At 36.0% G+C, this 24,249-nt stretch overlaps 1 long non-coding RNA gene across 5 annotated transcripts in view; it reads left to right on the top strand.

The window, feature by feature from the left end:
- Positions 1-24,249, top strand: part of LOC103221188 (uncharacterized) — a 766,285-nt gene that overhangs the window by 569,686 nt on the left and 172,350 nt on the right. For all 5 annotated transcript variants that reach the window (XR_012095545.1, XR_005237288.2, XR_012095544.1 and 2 more), the window contains one exon: positions 17,993-18,201. This is a non-coding gene — a long non-coding RNA (uncharacterized lncRNA). The remainder of the gene's footprint in view (positions 1-17,992; positions 18,202-24,249) is intronic.

The following is a 24,249-nucleotide window of genomic DNA, read 5'->3' as shown; positions in this document are numbered from 1 at the left end:
GTTCTGCCTAGCTGCCCAGATTTCTCATACAGGGCTCACGCACTACCCAGCGCCCACTGCCTCGATCCTGTCTCAGCCTCAAACATCCTTTGTTCCAACTCCTAGGACCCGGCCAACCAGATTTCCTGTATCACTATCTGCTCTGAAAATTCTTGACCAAACTCCTGTTTATAAACGCTCTTGAAGAAAAACATATGATAACAATAAATAGTGATGGTTAATATTCTCAAGGAAGTCATGCCAAGTTCCATGTTAACTTTTTGTTCAGAAAGAAAAATTTAAGGATAACTTTCTTATGGGAAATCTATGTCCAAAAGTTTCTCAGCTTTCTGTTTGATGTTGCAACTAAATAAATGGAACCTGTTCATTAAGCCCCACCAATGAAGTAACAGATGCCATCACTGTCCATCAAAAATGGCGAGAATATTCCACAATTACACAGGCAGTAGGAAGAAAAAAATGGCCAGAGTAGCTCACATTCCTTTGAGGCCTAGACCTGTTGGAATCCAGAGAATATAGATATGCTTCGACTCATGAATAAAAAAGAAATCGACTGGGCATGGTGGCTCACGCCTGTAATCCCAGCACTTTGGGAGGCGGAAGCGGGCGGATCACGAGGTCAGGAGATGGAGACCATCCTGGCTAACATGGTGAAACCCCGTCTCTACTAAAAATACAAAAAATAAGCGGGGCGTGGTGGCGGCGCCTGTAGTCCCAGCTACTCGGGAGGCTGAGGCAGGAGAGTGGTGTGAACCCGGGAGGCGGAGCTTGCCGTGAACCAAGATTGCGCCACTGCACTCCAACCTGGGCGACATAGAGAGACTCCGTCTCAAAAAAAAAAAAGAAAAAAAAGAAATCAAGGCTTCGAAACATGTGATGATATCTGAATGGTATATAATAATGTTTGGGGGGTTTTTTGACTGAATGATTTATTTCGATTTTCTCATCTTAAAATTGTAAGACCCTAAAACACAGATTAATTTTTTTCTGATATTTATCTGCCCTCTCAGCTTACTTACATAATATTGCCCAAACTTTTTCTACATTTTTGTTGTACAAAAATATATGGTGGTAAATACATAGAACATATAATTTGCAATTTTTACTAGTTTTAACTGTACAATTCATTGGCATTAATTACATTTACAATGTTACGCAACTGTCATCACTATTTTCCAAAACTTTTTATCCCAAACAAAAACTCTGTATTCATTCATTAAACAATAACCTCCCATTTCTCTTTCCCCTCATTCCCTAGTAACCTCTATTTTACTTTCTCTCTCCATGAATTTGCTTGTTCTATATATTTTATATACATGGAAGCATATAGTATTTTTCCTTTTGTATCTAGTTGATTTCAGTTAGCAAAATGTTTTCAAGGTTCACCCCTGTTCTAGCGTATCATTCTGTTTTTTTGGCTGAATAATATTCCATTGTACAAATATATCACAGTTTGCTTATCCATTTGTCTGTTGATAGATACTTGAGTTGTGTGGCCTTTTGGCTACTATAAATATTACTGCCATGAACTTTCACATACAAGTGTCTATTTGAGTTCCTGTTTTCAATTATTTCAGGCATACACCTAGGTACTAGGGGTGGAATTGCTGAGTCATATGGTCATTCTGTGTTTAGTTTTTTGAGGAACCTGAAAAGCTGTTTTTCACAGTGGCTGTAACATTTTTATTCCCACTACCAATATACAAGGATTCCAATTTCTTCACATCCTTGCCAACACTTGTTATTTTCTGGGAGGTGTGTGTGTGTGTTATAGCTATCCTAGTAGGTGTGAAGTGGTATCTCATTATGATTTCTATTTGCACTCCCCTAATGGCTAATGATATTGGGCATCATTTCATGTATTGATCATTTGCATATCCTCTTTAGAGAAATATCTACTTAAGTCATTTGCCTATTTGTTAAATTGGGTTGTCTTTCTGTTATTGAGTTGTAGGGGTTCTTTCTATATTCTATATATAAACACCAGATATATGATTGATAAATATTTAATATTTTCTCCCATTCTGTAGGGTGTCTTTACACTTTCTTAACAATGTCCTTTGATTCACAAATGTGTTTAAGTTTGATGAAGTACAATTTATCTGTTTTCTCTTTTGTTGCTCATGTGTTTTGTGCCGTATCTAAGAATTCATTGCCAAATCTAAACTCATGAAGATTTATCCCTATGTTTTCTTCTAAGAGTTTTATCATTTAGTTCTTATCTTTCGGTTGTTTATCTATTTTTAGTAAGTTTTTGTATATAGGATAAGGTAGGGGCCAAACTTCATTCTCTTGTATGTGGAAATCTAGATATCCCAACACTATCTGTTGAAGAGATTATTTCTTTATTAAATGGTCTTGGTACCTTTGTCAAAATAAATTGGCCATAAATGTTTGGGTTTACTTCTGGACTCACAAGTCTATTCCATTGGTATATATATTTATTTATTTTTATGCCAGCACCATACCATTTTGATTTCAATGACTTTTAAATCAGAAAATTAAATTTTAAAGAGTGTTTTTAAGTCAGAAAGTGTGAGTACTCTTTGTTCTTCTTTAACAGAGATTGTCTTAGCAACTCAGGGCCCTTTGCAATGCCACATGAATGTGAGTATAGGCTTTCCCATTTCTGCAAAAAAAAAAAAAAAAAAAAAAAAAAAGCTATTAAGATTTTAATATGAATTACATTGAATCTGTAAATAGCTTTGAGCCATACTGACATCTTAGCAATGTAAATCTTTCCATGAACATGAAATGTCTTTCCATTTATTCAGGTCTTCTTTAACATAGTTCAGAAATGTTTTCTAGTTTTAAATGTCCAGGTCTTTTACATCCTTGGTTAAATTTATTCCTAGTTCCTTTATTCTTTTAGATGCTATTTTAAATGGAATTGCTTTTTTAATTTCCTTTCCAGACTACTCATTGCTCTTGCATAAAAACACAACTGATTTGTGTGTGTGTGTGTGTGTGTGTGTGATCTGACCTTGTACTCTGTAACTTTCCTGCATTTGTTTATTAGTTCTGGCAGTTTTCTTGTCCATTATTTGGGATTTTCTATACATAGAATCATGACATCTGTGAATAAAAATAGTTTTACTTATTTCTATCCAATTTGAATGTCTTGTATTTCTTTTTTTCATCAAATTACTCTAGCTAGAACTTCCAACGCAATGTTGAATAGCAGGGGTGTAAGTGAATATTCTTCTCTTGTTCCTGATATTAGTGGGAAAGTTTTCAGCCTTTTGCCATTGACTATGATATTTGCTATGGGTTTTTCGTAAATGCCTTTTTTCATGTTCCAGAAATTTTCTTCTATTCCTAGTTTTCTGGGGGTTTTTATTCTAAAAGAGTGTTGGATATCATCATGTTTTGAGTAGACAATAACTGGAACATAAAATAATTCTTTGCTTGGTCTCTGGTTCTCTTACTGTACTGAAATTTATGTGTCATTGCTCACCTAACAGGAACAAGAATTAGACTTGGCCAGAGGAGGGAATCACTTCAGGTTCTGGCTAGTATTTGGTATACAATCTTTGCTGCTGACGTGGACAGTTCTGCAGTTTCTTAGATCATGATTTATGTCACTTCCGCCTGTGAATCCAGACTATATACATGCCTTGGCCCTCCACTTGGGTCTGGGTCTTTTGACTCATGACAAACACTCTACAGTCTCTCATCTCAGCCCTAACTACTACATTGACATTAAACGCACACAGAACCCCAGCTTCTACAGTAAATGATTCCTTCCCACCTTCCCCAAGCTGTGGCCCCTTGCTTAGTCCCTCATAATCCACCAAACCTTAAGTCAGCCTTTCAGCGTGTCTTGTCAAGCTTCTCTCTCTCTTTCTTTCCCAGGCTTTCTGGGCATTCCTGCTAACTTGATGGTTGTGGTCACTCTGCCTTGAGAGCCTTTCTCCACAGAGTTCTCACTGTCACTCACACATCACTACTTCCTACTCTCTTCTTCGGGCTGATTCAATAATAAACCCCAGCCATCTTTGATTTCCATGATTTCTGTAGAGCAGACCACTAGAGGTTTGGGGAGATGGTCCGTGTTCATAGCACAGTAACAACAAAGCAGAATCTTAGATTTCATTATTCTTAAAAAATACCCTCAGCTATCTGTGCTGCTTGGGGGTCCAAGTCTCCCACAATATTGCATATGCCCTTCTCTCTTTCATTTCACTGCTCACTTTATTATACAGAAAAGTTTAGCTCTTTTTTTAAAATCTATTCTAAAGTAGATTCTGGCAGCCCCATTGCACATCAGCAGACTTATTCTTGTGCTACGTCTCACTCTTTTTTCTTCCCTCCAGCCACAGGAAAAGAGTAGAATAGTACTGATGTCTTCCCCTAGTCTTATGAATTAGCCTGGCTCCCTTAGAAGAGGAAAAAGGCTACAGTCATCTTGGGTTTTAAATAGCATCCTCTCTCTCTCTCTCTCTCTCTCTCTCCCCCTCTCCCTCTCTCACACACACACACAAAATACAGTTTGAATACTTAAATACCTTATACTAAAGTATAAGATACTGTATATAATACCCTAATCCCATAGTCTCCAAACTGTGTACAGAGGTGGCTCAGGGCACCACAAGTGAATTCTCAGAGGTGTCATGAGATATTTTATATTTTTGAGAGAATCAGACACTGTGCAAACTACCAGCTCTAGGTGGTTCATAGTTTCAATATTAGATCATACTACGTTCCTTTTGATAATTTCATATCTTTGCAACGCTGAGTGTTCTGTGGTTGCTTTGATAAAAAAGCAATTAACATTCTAAAATCAGTGTGTAACAAGAAATTAGAATGTTGGGAACCAATCTGATTCCAAGGATTGAGAAGACTTGCAGTGGTCAACTGGTATAGAAATCCCATTAGTAAGTAATTACAAATATTTTGGAATAAAATATAAATATTTTTCTTCATAGGTATACACACACATACACATGTACATAAATATATATTTATATATATTACGTTTTAAAATATTACTAAGTTCTTAAGACATACTTATTAACTTCTTAGGACCTTATTATTTAATAAAAGAATCTACTAAGTATTTCCTTTGGCCTGGGGTGTTGTGAAAAAGACACCATGAAAGTCTGAGGAACTTTGGCTCTACTTTTTTATACATATGACAGCTAAAAGAAACATATTTAACATTACAAAAAAAGGTAACTAGAGTAACTAATACAAACATCTAGGGAAATCGTTACTATAGAAAGCATTAATTTATGAGAATACTTGTAATTAACACTACCTCCTTTTTAATGTAAGTACTTGAAAAACTTTAAAGGGCATTTCCATTTGTGCTGCTATAGCGAAATATCTGAAACTGGGTAATTTATAAATAATAGAAAGTTATTTTTTCATCATTTTTGGAGGCTGCAAAGTCCAAGATCAAGGCATTAGCAGCTTCCTTATCTGGTGACGGCCCAATCTCTCATTCCAGGATGGCACTTTGCTGCGTCCTCCGGTGCAGATGAACATTATCTTTTCACAGGTGGAAAGCAGAAGGGCAAAGGAACAAAAAGTGGTGACAGCTCCCTTGAACTTCTTTAACAAGGAAACTCAACCCATTCATGAGGGATCTGCCCTCATGACTCAGTCACCTCCTACAGGCCCCACCTCTTAACACTATCACATTGGTGGTTAAGTTTCAACTTACGAATTTTTGAGGGGACGCAAACGTTCAAACCATAGCAGGCATAAATCAGGAAAGTCGCTGGAGAAAGTCAAACACTAATGAATAAAACTATTTGGAGAAACAAGCCACTATGGCTAGTTAAATCTTTCTCATTAACTGAATGTTAATGAAAATCTTATGTTAATCATTTTTCTGAAAGTTTAAACAAAAAACATGTTGGCCATTTGTCTGTCTTTGTATGCACATTTTGCTAAATATAATTTAATTTTCTTTTGGTGACAAAGTAACTTAATAAGAGGTCAAAGTATTTTCCCAGTGCTAAAACAATAGTGAGTGGCAGAACCAGCATTTGAAACCAGACATTCAGGCTCAAGCACTTGGATGCTGAGCTCCTCTCATTAGCATCAGGATCTTTGGTCTGATCAGCAATTATTTCTGGACCATAGGTGTTAGAGGTATTAAACATTGGCTTGAATATCACTTGATTAAAGGACACCCCCCTGGAATTCAGTTTTTGAAAGTACTAGTGGAATTTAAAAAAGAAAAAAATAACTGAACTAGAAGTCAGAGCCTTAGGTTTGAATCCCAGGTCTACCACTTCCTGGCATTTAAACCTTTTTGGTCTCATTACCTTTTCTATAAAGTGGGTTGTTGTTAGAATCAAATGAGAAAATACATAAGAGTTTCCTGCACACTGTGAATATTGAGCATTAACATCATTTCTTTTTCTTATTTGATTCTTTCTCCTAGAAGTGGAGTGTAGAAAGAAAAAAAAAAAAGGCTGGGTATGGTAGCTCATGCCTGTAATCTCAACACTTTGAGAGACTGAGGCAGAAGGATCACTTGAGCTCAGGAGTTCAAGACCAACCTGGGCAACATAGTGAGACCCCATCTCTACAAAAAATAAAAAATTCGCTGCACGTGGTGGCGTGCACCTGTAGTCCCAGCAACTTGGGAAGCTGAGGTGGGAGGATCTTTTGAGCCTAGAAGGTCAAGGCTGCAGTAAGCCATGATCATGCTACTGTACTCCAGCCTGGGTGACAAAGTGAGACCCTGTCCCAAAGAAAAAAAAAAAAAAGAAAGAAAAGAAAAATAATAATAAAATAGACAGCCAATTACGACTGTCTACTCTATATTATAGTTATTCACATACATTTCCTCTGCTATATTTTCTAAGTCATGCTATATTTCCCATCACCCCCTGAAGCCATCATGAACCTCTGAGATTCTTATTTGCTGAAGAATAGTGACTCATTCTTAATTTTAAAAAGAATCAGTGGAAAGCATAATTGGGTTAACCCAACAGTTTCTAAAAATACATACCAAGGCAGTCTTTCCCAAAGTGCTAGGGGGGAACATTAATTACATGAGAGATCTATGAGGATCAATATGTTTGAAAAATACCATATATTAGATTCCACCTTCGAAAGTCAGTGTTAATGGGCATATATATTAAATGCTCTGAGAAATACTGCAGGAAAGAAGTTTGTTCAATTTGTTCTACCTCGTCATTTTCGAATTCATTGATCACCCTCCTCCCCACCAACAGATGCTTTTTTACCTAACAGCTATGTTATACTGTTTAAGAGTATGAGCTCTGGGCCGGGCGCGGTGGCTCAAGCCTGTAATCCCAGCACTTTGGGAGGCCGAGACGGGTGGATCACGAGGTCAGGAGATCGAGACCATCCTGGCTAACACGGTGAAACCCCATCTCTACTAAAAAATACAAAAAACTAGCCGGGCGAGGTGGCGGGCGCCTGTAGTCCCAGCTACTCAGGAGGCTGAGGCAGGAGAATGGCGTGAACCCGGGAGGTGGAGCTTGCAGTGAGCCGAGATCTGGCCACTGCACTCCATCCTGGGCGACAGAGCGAGACTCCGTCTCAAAAAAAAAAAAAAAAAAAAAAAAAAAAAAAAAAAAAAGAGTATGAGCTCTGGAGTCACACTGCTGGGTTCAAATTCTGCCCAGTACAACTGTTGAGCCACGTGACTTGACTTCTCTAATCCTCACCTCTGTCATCCGTAAAATGGAAATAATACTAATAAAACTTTTAAAACTTGCGAGTATTGGATAAGAAAATGCATGTAAAACACATACTAAATGTTCAATAAATTTAGGTAAAGTTGTTAACATTCCTCAAAATTAGTGTTCGTAGACTATAATTCGAAAATGCCATCATAAGTAATCAGATAAAACCACAAAAACGCATATACAAGTAATTGCTGAGGGTCTATAAAGTGCTACTGAAAACATGAAATTTATTGTTAGCCTTCCAGGTAGCATATGTCTGTGAAAAGGAAGGAGACGATCTGCAATCTTGGCAATTTGAGTTTTCATTCAGTTAGGAAGGACCAGGCAGCTGCTGTGGCCATTGCTGGGATCTGCTGATGTCTCTGTAGATGTTTGCAGGCACACAGATGGTTCACAGGACAAAGGAAAAGCTGGTGCTCAAAGACAGATAAAGGAAAGGCAGAGAGAGAAGGGAGTGCTGACTGCTGCCGCTCCTCTTACCCCCATCAGTGGAAGGGAACACCCGTATCTCATTAATTCAGTCCCCTTCCTTAGCTCATGGAGAGAAAAGACGTTCTTCTCAGGAGATACTATTGTCAAAGAAAGAGAAATCATATTCTCTATCTTTAAAAACAAAGTAGAGAATTATGTAGTAAAAACAAAAACTGATTTTCTTCTAAAATACAGGGTTAGGTAAAATCATAAAAGAAGACAGTACAGAGTAATACAGCAGGCTTCTTTTAGGTTGGTGGGTTAGAAAATTCCTAAGGAGAAATTAAACAACTAATCTTGCTGCTGTTCATATATTCGTATGACCATTACTTTTCCATACAGCAAAGTATTTTACATGCTACTGAAGAACTTTAATTACAAAAACATCACTTCAATGTAATTAATAACAATTTCTTCACATTTACACAATGGGAAAATGAAAGATTTTCTCTATGTTAAGGTACAGTTGGCAAACAAATAGTTGTACTTGACTCTAATAATCAAATGGACTTTTTGTCTTAAACAAAATGAAATATTATATTTTCTACAATGTACTTTGGCTACATGCTTCTGTATGATTAAGCTGTCTCTTCAATGTGTTAGTCACACAATTTATACCTGGATAAAGTTGTATGGCTCATCAAGAAATCTTCATGTGACACAGAGTTACGTAAGTAGGCTGCCTGGTGTATTATTTCTTTTCTGAGTGTGATGATGAGCATTTGATTCATTTGTTCATGTCTCTCTAAGGATGATTTATCAATGTCAATGACACTTAGAGATCTGAGAGCAATTAATGTTGCTTCAAGTAAATATGGCAGCCTTACTATAGGGATCCAGGGAAAATATTGCTTCTTATATGGCTAAGTTCACTTAGTTTGTGACTGAAACACTAACAAGTCAACCTCACGAGCTTATTGTAATTTTTGTAAGCAAATTGGAGAAACTCTGTGGAGTACACAAAAAGTATTCCCTCAGTTCAAATGTTACATTTGTATAAATCAATTAGCAGAGCCAAGAAAAGTAACGTAAGCCTGAACTCTTGGTTTTTTCCTTTTTTCTTGCATGCAATAGCAGTTTGGTGTTTTATTCTGACGTTAAAAACATCTTAAATTAGAAACTACTGTTTTTGTGCAAATTAACATATGTAATTTTAACTGTGGCATCTTTCTTAATTCATCAATATAATCAGATATTATGCCATCCTCTGATAGTTCTCCTTTGAATCAGGTCAGTCTCAAAACTTTGCTCTTGCAAAGTAGCTGCAGAAATGAAGCCAGCTCCTTCAGCAGGATCTGTTTGGCTGCCCAGCCTCACTGATGTGAGGGAAGGGAAAAACAGGCAGTAAAGAAGCCTCTCCCGGTGGGAGGGGCTCGTGAGTTGATAGGTACAACCTCACAATGTTAGAAATTGGAATTTGTTGAGATCACAGGTGAGGAGATAGTGCTTATGTTGATTTTTTTTCTTGGAAGTTAGTGCTGCATGCAATCAATCATGGATGTATATTGGTACTTACTCAATTGTCACTGAAAACAATGTGTTCTTATTGCATTCTTCTGGTCAGAAGGAGATTTTTCAGTGGACACTTTTGCTAGGGCTGAAGAAATATGAATAATATCTTTCACTGTCCCAAAAATACCAATATATTTTGTTTCTTGGTCTTTTCTTATCTGTTATTCTCTTTCCTTTTTACCTTTTTGTTTTGTTTTGTTTTAAAAACTCTCAAGGTATTTCGGGGTTGAGGAAAGTTGACTCTGCAGAAATCAAAATACATCACTCTGAATTTCCAAGGCAATTGCATTTATCTGCAGGCAAATACCTAGAAGTCAGGTTTCTTTGACAATTAAAAAAATAATAATGGGTAAAAACATTCAAATAGCATAAAGGGCTTCTGTGGCACTGTGTTCTGTGTTGTTGCAGCATATTAATACAGAACTCTTCAGAGTCTTAATTCACTTCAGCAGCCCCTGTAAAAACTCATGCCAGAGAGTGGGAGAGAAGGTTGGCAGCCAGAGGACTAGAAGCCAAATGGTTCCTCACTGGCAGTGGCATCTGGATAGGAGGTTGGCCTGCCTCCGGGACTCTTGGCCAACAGCACTGTTGTCTATACAGACGGCTGTGTATCTGTTCAAGAGTCCAACAACTGTGTGTGTGTGTATTTTGGTAAGCTATTATTTCTGGGCCAAAGATTTCCATGGCATTTTTGCATCTGTTGGCACCAATTCTATATTTGGCTCCCTTCATTCCCACCCGCTGCTACTTTTTAGTTTTCTGATCAAAAACATTGCACATAAATGGAAATGTATTAAGAGGAGAAAAAATATTTTTAAAGATTTTTCTTAAACCCAACAAAGCCTATATAGATATGACATTGACATTACTCCAGATGGGACATTTTCCTTTCCACAAGCTATGAATAATGTTGAAATTCTAATCTCAGTGCAAAAATTTTCTTGATCCTTTAGATAGAATCTCATTATAGAATTATCAGAAGTTACTTTAATCAGAAATTTAAGGAACCATTAAGAAACGCAAAGTCAGGCTACTCTTTCAAGGTTTCCGGAGGAGTAATCATTTTACAATTTTATAGAATACAGTTAATGCGATATGATACCAGGAGTTGCCAAACATCCAATCAACTGGCTTGTCAAAATCCTTCTTTACTGTACAAGGTTACAATCTCTTAGCCTTTTAAGGTTCTACTATCCCAAACTTACTTGTTTTGAGGATATTTCCACACTAATTCAATTCACCTAACATCTCTTGGTTGGTTCCTTTATGTAAAATGCTGGGGGATGCAAATTGAATAAGATGTCTGCCTTAAAGGGTTCTTTTTTAATGAAGAAAACTGAGAACATAGTTGTCAACAAGTAACAAGAACATCAGAAAAAAAGACATAAAAGTCAACAGAGGTCCAAAGTACAATGCAGCACATACCAGGAATGTGGAAATAAGGAAATGAACTCCATTTTTATGTGCATCTTATGGAAAAATTTTAGTTGAGATTAGTGTTTTAAAACTGGAAGGGTCCATGGGAATCATGTAATTCCTCTACATTTTATTGATGAGGATAACTTATTTGGTCATGGTCTCACAGTGATTAATACTAGGACACAGGTCCAGTTCTCTCTCAATGCTACTCCTCTTGATTCTAGAGTTAAAACATACTTAAAATGAAATTTGCAGGAAAATCTTTTAAATACCATGGCATAATTTCATGGAATAATAATAAACAGTAAACCACAACTAGGGAATGACTATGTGATGTAAATGAGAAATGCAATAGAGTTCCTGCAATCACAGACAGTTCTCTTTGGCTAGAGTGGCTAGAGCGGGACTCCTAGAAAGATCACTCAAAATTGACTTATAGAGGGCCAGGAGGTCACACCTGTAATCCCAGCACTTTGGGAGGCCAAGGTGGATGGATCACCTAAGGTCAGGAGTTTGAGACCAGCCTGACCAACATGGCGAAACCCCATCTCTACTAAAAATACAAAACCAACCGAGCGTGGTGGTACATGCCTGTAATCCCAGCTACTTGGGAGGCTGAGGCAGGAGAATTGCTTCAACCCAGGAGGCGAAAGTTGCGGTGAATTGCACTTTTGCCATTGCACTCCAGCCTGGGTGACAGAGCAAGATAAAATAATCTTCTGCTCTAATTCAGCATATCCAGTGCCATGTCTATAGAAACAGAATATTCCTATTGTATTTCTCATTGACGGGTTAATAAATTAGATTTTTAGGCTTCTGCATCAACCTTGTGCACTTAATTAATATGAGTTCATTCCTAAAAGATCTGTTCTTAATCAGGCTAACATTAGGCTTCTGCGTGTTTATGATGAGGGTCACAGTTTAACGCCTTGCTTCTCAAAGTCCTCAGGCCAGCAGCATCAGTATCACTAGGTAGCCTGTTGGAAATGCAGACTAGACCTACTAAATCAAGAATTTATAGTCTAACAAGATCCCAGACAAGTTGTACGTATTTGTCCCGGGTATTTCTAAAATTTGAGAAACACTACTTTTGTGCAGGAACAAGCAAAATTTTTCTGGAGAAGACTGAATAGTAAATATTTTAGGTTTTGTGGAATATATGGTCTTTGTTGCAACTACTTAACTCTGCCATTTTAGTACAAAAGCAGCCACAGACAACATGGAAACCAATGAGCATGGCTATGTCCCAATACAACTATATATGGACACTGAACTTTGAATTTCATATAATATTTATATTGCAAAATATTTTTTTAACCACTTAAAAACCTTTCTTAACTTGCAAGTCCTTACAACAATAGAGGGCAAGCTAAATGATCCTACTGGTAATAGTTTGCCCATGCTTTGCTCTGGACCAGAGAAAACTCCATCAGGGTCAAGTCGTCCTATGAAGCCAGGCATTCCCTATTGACCCATCCCCAATTCCCATGTGCCAAGTGAGACTTTTCTTCTTTAAATTTTCAGAGATGGGCTCGGTGCAATGGCTCACACTTATAATTGCAACACTTTGGGAAACTGAGGCAGGAGGATTGCTTGAGCTTAGTTCAAGACTGGCCTGGTCAACATAGCAATGCCTCATCTCTATGAAAACTGAAAAAAAAAAAAAAAAAAAAAAAAAAAAGGTGTGGTGGTGCACACCTGTAGTCCCAGATACTTAAGAGGCTGAGCTGGGAGGATCACCTGAGCCTGGGAGATCAAGTCTGCAGTGAGCCGTGATCATGCCAGTGCACTCCAGACTGGGTGACAGAGTAAGATCCTATCTCAGAATAAAAAAATTTTCAGAGATAGAATACCATTTTTGTTTTTGTCAAATTTGATAAAGTATAATTCATTACTTTTAAATAATTAAACATTTAAATTAAGACATTATAGGACTACAGGAATTCTGGAATATAGATACAGAACTTGATAGAGAATGAGCTGATTCTCTGGGAACTGTAACATAATTTGGAATATCAATGTTCTAGTCAAACAAGCAATTTCCACTTTGTTTCATGTGGTTACCTGGGTTCTCTGACCACAAGCAGCAATGAAGAAGTGATAGACCAATGAACCCTACTACAACCATAGACTCATGTGCACCAAGGATGAGCAAAGTTTAGGTAACAAAGTGCAGAAAGAAGCAGGCATAGACTACCTCATACCTAATTTTAAACCCATGTTTATACATCCCAAATGGCAGGAATATTTGGTCTCTTAACTCCCTGCCACCATTTGTGCAGCAGGATATCCACTTGGAAGCAGACCGCAATCACCAGTCAGCCCTGCCACCACCTAGTTCATCTGTCAGCCACAGAAATGTTTTGGCCACCACCACTGGGTTTATTTTTTCCAGTGAGATAAGGCAACTGACCCTGCAATTCTAATGAGTGGTATAAAGTAAGCTGATGGATTCTGAATATCATTCTTATTGTCTAAATTATCACATCTTTTTCTCCTCAACTGGATTTACTAACAACAAAAAAAGTGTTTCAATCATGATACGTTAAGTAACAAGTTTAGATAACTATAAGGCTCCCATATGTGATATAAGTTTCTAGACATCCATTTCACATTAATAGTTCTGTCATCTAAAGGAGTGTTTACTGTTTTTATTGTCATGACACAAATTTCTAATTTTATGTGTTTATCCCCAGTTCTAAAGTTTGAAGACACACACATAATCGCCTGAAGAACTTTTCTTTTCTCTCTTTTTCTTTTTTTTTGAGACAGTCTCGCTCTGTAGCACAGGGTGGAATGCAGTGGCGTGATCTCGGCTCACCGCAACCTCCACCTCCTGGGTTCAAGCAATTCTCCTGCCTCAGTCTCTCAAGGTAGCTGGGATTATGAGTGTGCCACCACGTCCAGCTAATTTTTGTATTTTTAGTAAAGGGGTTTCGCTGTGATGGACAGGCTGTTCTTGAACTCCTGGCCTCATGTGATCTTGCCTCAACCTCCCAAAGTGCTGGGATTACAGGCATGAGCCACTGCACCTGGCCCAGGAACTTTTTAAACATGCCCGTGAGCAAGGGACTCCCCAAAAGTAATAGAATCAGAGTACCTAGTGGTGAGTCCTGGCATCTCTATTTTAGAAAAAAGTTTACCTCGCTCGACCGGTTGCAACTTTTGTGCCTCTAAGAAGCATCTGAATAGCTTAGAGTAGCACCTTGGGATATCTACTACCCTGGCATATTACTAATCTTAGTTTTTACTCAGGAATAAGTGAGTATAATCTTGTTTTGCTTTTTAATTTTCATTGTTATTTTGGAGTCTGTGGAGAAAAAAAATGTTAATTGGTGTTAAAGCAATTCATCATATGAAACAGAATATGAGAATAATTTGACTATTCAAATTTCAAACTGTTGTGTTAATAGTAATTAAATTGTTAATCATTGAGCCATGTCTATGCCAGGCACTGTGCTAGGGTGCTTTACATACATTATCTCATTTAACCTCCACAGTAACCGCATAAATACAAGCTGGAAATGCTCTCACTTTACACTGGAAAAACGGAAAGATCAGACAGATTAAGTAACTTATCCAAACTCACAGCTAGTTAGCGGGACCACAATTTGAATGTAGGTCTTTAGGACTGCAAAAATGCACAATTTTAACCTCTCCATATATAACTCAAGAATCCAAAAGAACCACAGTTAAGGCAAATAGCTTCTTTGACTATGACCTTAAAAATAATAATAAATTTAAAAATAAAATAAAATAAATTGGGTTCCTTTCATTACTGACACTTTGCTTGCCTGTGCACACAACTCGACTCTTGGTTAATCACCAGTTAGCTCAAACAGGTTAATCACCTCTTGACCAATCTGTTTGAAACTGGTCAATTCAGTAGAAACAATCAAGCTGGCAGCAGTTTTGAATGGCTGCCTCAGGAAAATGGTTCCTTCAATTCTGGATTGAGACATGGGGTTGGGATAACTCACACTGCCAATGTTTCCAGGGAAAATATCCAATGCAAGGAAGGGGGAAAAAACAATTAAAACTAAAAAACAAGGGAACATCACATATCTATATGTTTGTGACTATGTTTTTTAACATAAATATTCCTCAATAGTTATTGTACATACATGTAAATGGGTATAATGAATATATGTATGTATGTGGATATGTATACACACACACACACACACACAGAGATTACCAGCAGGTGAGCATAAATTAAACCAAGTGTGAATCCTGTTATTTTTTAGTCTTTCTTCCACACCTGGTGAATTTAAACCCCTATAGGTCATCTTGTCAAAATACAATTTAGTTCTGAAATAAAATAACAGAACAGAAACAAACACAATCCATTAAAACTCACTGCCAATGTTGCCAGATAACTACAAAAAAATAGAGTGTCTCAGGCAGAAATATCAATAACTTTAATGCGTGCGATTTGTTAACAGGGAAGAAAACAAGCAAACTTGCTCTCCGCTGACTGTCACTAATATTTATTCGTCCAGTGACTGTTAATCAAACCAAGTTTACAGTCCCGTACAGCACCTGTCACAGGTGCTGATCATTAATCAGCTATTACAGCAGTTTATTCTGCTGCTGACAACTCGCAATTTTCCACTGATTCAGCTAGTTTGTCAGGTGGGAATTATGGCATAGCGCATGTGACAAAACACATCACCCTTTTTTTTTTGCATTTTCAGGCTTCTCTCTCCTGCTTTCTCCCCCTTTTTAGACAAACAATATCTGGGAACTCAGAAGTAATAAGGCGGAATGCATAATTAATTACCCAGCTTGCTCTAATTAGGGATGAATAAGTTGTGTCCCTCTCATCATCACAAATGTGGTGATGGGTAATACCAGTTTATGCTGTATTAACTGCAAATATGCAATCCTTCTGAGAGCACTTTTGTTGATGAATTTGATGAATGTGACAATAATTAGCAGAGACAGATGAGAGCTAAATTACTACTGACAATGTAATGCTATCCTGCTCGAGGGCCTGGGAACGTGGCAGGATAACATGGCAGGGACCTGGGCCTCATTTCTAATTAATAGTCTTTTTTTCTTTTTCTTTTTTTTTTTTTCTTTTTTTTTTTTCTTTTTGCCAGTGGGGGAAAAAAGGAGTAACGGTAATTGTTTTCGTCAAAGGCTGCAGGGAGTTATCAGGGTAATAAAGTTAATTAGCAGAACAAACATCCTTTCACGGCCTTACCAGTCTGAGGAAAAGAGGGTAATTCAGACTGCAGAAAGATATGACTAGATGGGATGATAAGAAAAGAAATTTTACACAGGAGGCCAACAGAGAAGAATGATTTTCTCCCTTCATTTATTTGGCTTGATGCATGGAAAGAAATTAGACAGCCTCTTCTTTCAGGTCACAAAGTTGCTCATGTAAAGGACTTTGTTGTTATAATTTTGAGTTTGGGAAATAAAGTTAGCTTAGATAAACTCCACTGTTTACTTCTTTCTTTTCTAGGTAGTGATAGGTTTGTTCAATTTTATCTTTATTCAAGTGGCATTTTCCTAATGTCCCAGGCATAGGAGTTCTAATATTTGCCAAAGAGAACATTTGGCTGCACTTTGTCTTACAGAAATCTGTTTTGTTCTCTGAATCTTTTGGAAAAAGTAAGAAATTGCTCAGCAATTTCCACGAAGTAGTACTCTTTATTTTCCTGTGTAAATTTAAAAACTAAAATGAGATTTTTAAATGTATGTTATCTAATTCTATTTTTGTAACCTCAAAAGTCATCTTTATTCAAATATGGCAATATTATTTTTCATTTTTGTCACAGCATTTTAGATATATGAGTCATCAATCAAAAAGGTGAATAGTTCAATGAATCTCAGTTTTGCATGTAGCTGTATTCAGTTTGGTCACATTGCTTAACATAAGTAGATACAACATAATGGGAAAACATTCACCAGACATTCTGAAGACTTTGCAGGTTTATTTTTTCCTATGAAGATCATAAGTGGTTGGCCGCCTTCAAACATCATACACCTGAAGCCTGAAGCTTCTAAAATAATATCCAGAAGAAAGTGTCTAGTATTTTTATTCCTTTTAGGTACATTTCCAAAAATTTTCATTTTATGCTTCATAAATCATTACATATCTAAGTTCTACATATTTCCAGGCATATAAATGTGCACACATTCATTTGTTGTTAGAGCTAAATGAAACACATTTCACATGACTCTGTGCTTAATTATAAGTTAAGAACATAAGGAGTTAAGTGGTGAATTTCTACTTTTGTGTTTGACAGTATGGCACCAGGCTGACTTTTCAACAGAATCCTATATGGATAGACTTCCATGAAAAATGGGTGAAATTTCTAACAAAATGGCTTTTATTCCTAACATCCATATTACTAAGTACTGTACTAGTCCCTAAGGACAAAAGTAGTATAGAGGACATAACATTGAACTGACTGAGTTCTTTACTAGCTGTGCTACCACATATGTATGATTTGCATTGTCCTGTCATGTCCCTTATCATTGATTTGCTCATCTATAAAACTGGTTACCCTGCCCTGCCAACCTGATAGGATTGCTATGGAGCATACACACACACACACACACACACATTTAGATTGCTATGTTTTACCTTGTATCCTTAGCAGCATTTTTAATTTTTTGCCATATAATCAAACTTTATCTTTAAGTAGGAAAATTCTAGAACTAAAAGAAGCATTCCATGCTACTTTCCAACAACGTGTAACATTTTAAAACAAGTTCACTTACCGAAAGGGAGACAAACTATGAAAGAAGTAACACAAAAATACAAATGCAAAATTGCTTTTTTCTAGAAATGGTCTAAACTTTTTATTGTGAGAGAAAGAATAACAGGGAACACATTTGTTTGTTTCCTTTGGGACCTAGGACAAATATATTGAATATTCTGGTCCTTTCCCCTCTAGCCACTACTTCCTTCATTGGACTGCAAGGTTTTCCTGTTTGGAAAAGTAATGGAGTCCAGTCAACTTCATTGATCTCCAAGGACTATCAAAATTATAAAACTTGCCGTGGAGCTCTGACATGCCAGAAGCCGCTAGAAAAAGAAGTTTGACATTCAGAAACTTACCAAGAGGTTCTACTCTTTGGATAGAGACCAAAATAATACTTTGAAGTAAGTAGAAATTTCCAATATTAGCCTGTTGGGTGAGCTAAAAATGCCTTAGTTAGATTTGCCAGAATTAGAGATTAGATTTGTTAGAATTAGGAGTTCACTAATTAGATGCCCTAGGCACTAGCCATATGTACTATTGGTATTACTATGAATCTTTAGGAATTTAATTCTTTCTTTGCCTTTTTTACTCTGAATTCATAAGTCATTATTTTAAAGAGTATTTTGACCAATACCTGGTTTATAAGGGTCCTGGGGCATTTTTGCTTCTTATATGAGTTCAGAGGAGTGTTAGTTGGCTAACTAATTACAAGGGACTAAAAATAAACCGTGGTTTATTATTTTCCAATTTTGAATTACAAAATTATTTAAATGTCTGTAATCGAAGTGCTACATCACTGTGTAATGAAATTACAATACTGCTTAATGACATTAGGAAACTGCATGCAAAAAAATATTTGTACACAAGGTGGTGATGTTAGCAACCAACTACAGTACTTTTATTCTGCTAAAACCCACAATAAATAACAACAGATTACTTTCCCTAAGTGATCCCCAAAAGGCACGTTTAGTTGTTCATATAATGATAGCATGTAAGGGCACAAAGCCACATGGAAAACCTGTCAGCATATGTCATTAGAGTAGCAGAGAAAAAAGAGAAAAATGACAAATCACAAAATAGAGAATAACTGCTAAAGAGTAAAATTATGTTTACAAGTAGTAAAGATTCAAGAATTCAGCCCTTAATACATAAGTTTCTACTGACTCCTATTTAGATATGTATGTCCAAAGAGCTACATTCCAAGTGTAAAATTGTCTCTGTAGCTCTAATAAAACATACCTACTTTCCAGACAGCTTTCTGTCCGAAAACTTTTGCCTCCCAAGCTTCCCCCTGCCTTTACGGATAGGTTTCCTGATCCCAGTCCTAACTACAACCTTGGTCCACTGAGGACAGCATCTTTCCCTCTATTCATGTTCCTTGTGCGCAGATTCAAGTTTTTCTGTTTTTATTAGTATAATTCAGAGCAATTAAAAATCAAAGATGTGAAAATAATTCATAAACATTATTTGTCATGAAATATTTGACCTTATCAATTCTAAAATAGAAACTAATACATGCCAACATTAAAACCAGCTCATATTTCTTGTAAAGTGGTACATTAATAATGATCTCTCAGGCATAAGTAATTAATTTTATTATATTTATCCCCAAAATTCATGTATTTGCTATAGTGAAATGTATTTATTCTCAGATACGTTTTTAAAGTAAATGATGTCATCAGCAGGAACACAGAACTTGTTGGCTACAAGGTAGAAAGCATATGTGCCATGAACCAAAAAGGTAGGAAGTTGTATTTTCAATTTTAAGATTCTTCTCCTAAGATGAAAAGAGCTGCAATTGTTTTTGTAAGTAAGAAAGCAAAATATCTGTTCTTGAATTATCTAAGGATGAGTCAGAAACTTAAAGCCGAAGAAAAGTGATAAATAATGACAACAGATGTTTGTAAACCTGTGCTCCCCTGTTCAGTGTTTGTATGTGTTGTTTTGCCTTGATGTGCTGTCAGCAGCCTCTCACCTGGGAGTAGTGATATCTTATCAAAGCCCAAACAGTTCCTCCTCACAACAGACAGATAATAGTCCCTTTCAATTTATCATACTGGAAGTCTAAAAGAACCATGGGAACGATTGGTCAGGTGACAGCTTGATGGACAGTTTGACAGCCCTTAAAGCATCATGGGAAATGGTTGTCACCTGATTTTCAGAGCGACCAGAGAGATAACCTTCAGAATGATGAGGGAAACAAAAATCTGAATATGTGTATAAGATCCAGTGGCAGCATCAATGCTCACTTAAGTGATAATAGGTGTGAATTTAGATGACTCAAAATGTTGTTATCAAACCTGAGGGGTTTTCCAAGTCCAGAAGTGCCCATCATCTCTTTAGATGCCTTTTACGTTTTTATTCAAATGTCATTTCAAAAATATATACATAATATAGGGCTTTCATTTTAAAGAGGCACAGTCAAACGTACTAAATATTTAACCACATGTTAAATATATTAGCTGACCATTAATATTCTCCGGATTTCAAGTCTGCTTTCTTTTTGACAAACTCCTTGTACACTATATCCTAAATATAGTTTGCATATTGCAGTACTGATTCAGAAGGCTATTATAGACAAATCATGTAGATCAAATTTTACAGATGGGACTCAGACTCATGAAGACCGATGTAGTGTTAGTGCAAAAAAACAAAATAAAAAGAATAAATTTGAAGATCTCAGGCACAAAAACCTTTGAATCTATATTAATTCACTCATGCAGCCAACAAACATAAATTGAGCACTTACTACATGCAAGGGTTTCTGCTGGACATATAAAGACGAGAAAAATAAAAGCCCAGTTTTCAACAGCTCACAGTTTGTGATGGCAAAAGAAATCATCAGTCCAAATCCACTGCCTTTTAGTTGGTAAGGCTTACACACAACTGCTGACAACAGCGTCCCTTCCATATTTTCTCTTGTATATTGTATATGCTGTTGACAATAGTTTTGTGGTCTGACCTAAAGACATACTCCCTGGAAATTGGGATTCCAAAGGAAAAAAATAATAAGGATTCAGTGTTTATACATTTATTGAGTGCACTCCAACTTTGAAGAATGATTTCAGAAACGGTAAGGAAGTAAAGAGACTTGAGATGAAGTTCCCACAATTGAGTAGGACCCTAAACCTCACAAACTCTCTGTTCCTTAGATATTTGAGCTACTTTTTTTTTCAGAGCACACACTCAAAAACTTAATTTAAAAATTATATCGAATATACAGAAAATCTAGAATAATACAAAAAACTCCTTTATACTTTTATTTCAAAATTTATTAATCATTAACATCTTATCACATTTGTTGTTATCATTCCAGTTCTCTCTCTCCTTCTTTCCTTCCCTTATCCCCATTTAGCTATCTATATATTTCCCAGTAATGTTAATAGGGAGAAATGAGAACAGATTTGTGTCTAATTTGTCTTTATACTTCTTCACAAGTATAAGAAGGCAACTGCCTTGTATATATGTAATAAATATGAATGAATGAATGATGAATAATATTCAACCTAGATCTTGTATTTTCTCTTTTAGACTTGTGTTTATACATACATATAAAATGTACTTATTATTTTTCTAAACATATGTAATATTTCATAAAATACTAATCTACTCTCCAAAACTGTGTCTGATCAATGGGTCTAATAAACAAATAACATAAAAGTTTTTTTTATTGCAGCAGGAATGTCAAGTGACTTCCCAATGAAAGTAAAAGATAAAAGCTTTAGGTGCTGCTGGCTCTTTGTCCTGCTCTGGGACAACTATAGATGCTGGCCAAACAAAAAAAAAAAGCAAGGATTTAAAACAGAAACTGTCTTTCTGAAAAACACTCTAGCACCATTGTTGAAATTGGTACCATTTGGCTGCTTGACACTTTTGGGGTGACACTCTGCTTTCACAAATTTTGATGCTTTGGACTCACATTCCAACCTGATTTTTCAAATCTAGTTGTGCTAAAGCCAGACAAGCCAGACAAATAGTGAGAGCACCCTCCGTATTTTCCAGGGAACTGAAAAAGAGCCAGTAAATAATTTAAATAACTCTTACCAACAAAATATTCTACGTGTAATTCTTCACACGAAGACACATTATTTGGAAAAATATGAATCTGAAGTTTGCAAATGAGAAACAAAATGCTTTTGAGTACCATATGCAAATTTAAATACTTGGAGAGTGATAAAAACACATTGTGCTTATTTCAAATTGGGAGGGCAAGATGTGGGAGGGAGATGTGCCATAATTGATACGTGGACAAGGTCCAAGATGCTACAGAACAACTGAATTCAGAATCATTTCTGAATCAGAGCTGTGGTTTAAAATGCTTTTCCTTTCCTTGTTGAAATAAACCCATGGAACCTCAAGTTATAACAAGTCCCAGATGTAGTCCCTAGTTCACCTGATATGAATTAAGTTTCATTGTTAACAACTAATGTCCTTATTTAAGCCAACGAAATAAGCTAAATATAAAGCCAGTACCAAGCCTCATAACATGTTTCATAGTAATGCCAAAATCTGTGGTCTGGAAACTTAGAATAAATACTAAATGCTAAATTTTCAATCAGACACACATTTTCTCAGGAAAAAAAAAAAAATCAGACAAAAAATTCCACAAAAAGCAAAAAAAAAAAAAAAAGCATTAGTTAATTCATAAAACCATACGACTTGAAAAATATTATATGTACTTTTCCATTATGCATTTAAAAATATAAGGTCAGCTTGACGGTTAAGCAGCATTTTGGAGGGCATAAAAGTCTTATATTATTGGCTAATGTAAGTTATATGAATTGCAGACTTTTTAAGCACCATGTATACTTAGAGTGTATAAAGTTGGGGATCTTTTGATTCAAAGTATGTAAGTTCTACTGTTTAGATTCTTCCACTAAGGTATAACAGAGTCTCCATGTGAGACACAAAGGAAACCGTGTGTCTTGTGACTCAGATTAGGGTTTTTAAGTTATTTATATTAACTCTCTTCTGTCAAGGCATGTACACTATTCTTTAAATGTGGGAAATTCGGGATTCATTTCTCTTATTTTTCTGATTTCATCTTTCCAAATTTGGTAAGTCTTGGTATTCCAAACACAAAAAGCTTTTCGTTAGGTACCTTATTTTATATAAATTTTTTGTCATTTAATTACTTTTAATGATTAAACAACATGTAGCTTACACAATTAGAAAATGGTTTTAAGGTTTTGAAATCTTCTGAACTTGTCATATTTATTCCGTACCTTTCTAGTAAACTGGAGGCTTGTCAGAGTAGTGAATAAATGAGTATGCTGTTTTCTTTTTTTTTAAAAAAAAAAAAAAAAAAAAGGTATTTAGAAATCCATCTGATTTCTTCAATGCCAAAAAGTAACCATTGAGAACCATTAAGAATTATACCTGAGGCTTAATACCTAGGCGATGAAATGATCTGTGTAACAAACCCCATGACACAACTTTTCCTATATAACAAATCTGCACATTGTACCCATAAACCTAAAATAAAAGTTAAAAAAAAAAGTTACCCTGTTGTTATAGCTTTTATGACTTCTTTACAGCTAAAAATGTTTGTTGTCATAAAAATATGAAAATTGAGAAAAACAGGGGGCTATGGCAGGATATCTCACTAATACTATTTTAAACATTTGCTATTACATTATTTAAGCTACATATTTAAATTTATAAGGCCATGTTTTGAGTGCAGAAAGGGGATTCTAGCTTTATCCCTTTGGATAAATTGGATAAATAGGATTTATCCAATTACTACTCAGAGTTCTGATTTATAATTATTCAGAGATTTATGATAAAATTTCTGAACTTCATATATTCTGAATTATCATAGGATTATCAAAATAGCACCTTACATGGTTCAACTTTCACTTGTACTAATTCGTTCTCATACATAACTCTTTTGAAGGATGTGAAAGGCAAAAAAAAAGATGTTAGATTTAAAGTAATTCTTAGAACCTAAGTAGTGTTAGTACCTACATTAGCACATCTTTTTTCCTAGACTTTTTAACTATAATGAAAACTCAAAGTGGAAAGTGAAATTATGCCCAACCAAGTAACTATTTTGTGTGCATTATATCAAATAAACTGTTTGACTTTTTCCACTGATTATGCTTAACTGACAGTTGTTTTGGAATTTTACAGGCACAGCCATAGTGTTTTTACAATCAAGCTGTGCTTCCCATTATCTGTTCTATATGGCACTTTAAACTCTCCATTTTCTTTCTAGCCTTATAGTTAACGAAGAACAAATGAACGTCATTACATTCCACCCTTGTAATGTTCTTTATCTGTCATATTTGAAAATTTCTCTCACGTCCTCTTTTCTCATCCAAAAAATATATAATTTGTTTTTATTTCTACCTCTTCACCATCTTAGGAAAGTTACTTAAAGTTCTCTGAGACTCAGTTTCCTCATTTATAAAGTTGAAATAACTATACATACTTCGATTTGTTAGGAA

Source organism: Chlorocebus sabaeus, chromosome 15 (genome assembly GCF_047675955.1).
Source record: "Chlorocebus sabaeus isolate Y175 chromosome 15, mChlSab1.0.hap1, whole genome shotgun sequence".
In the NCBI taxonomy this organism is placed as follows: domain Eukaryota; kingdom Metazoa; phylum Chordata; class Mammalia; order Primates; family Cercopithecidae; genus Chlorocebus; species Chlorocebus sabaeus.
This window is presented reverse-complemented; position numbering and strand designations above follow the sequence as displayed.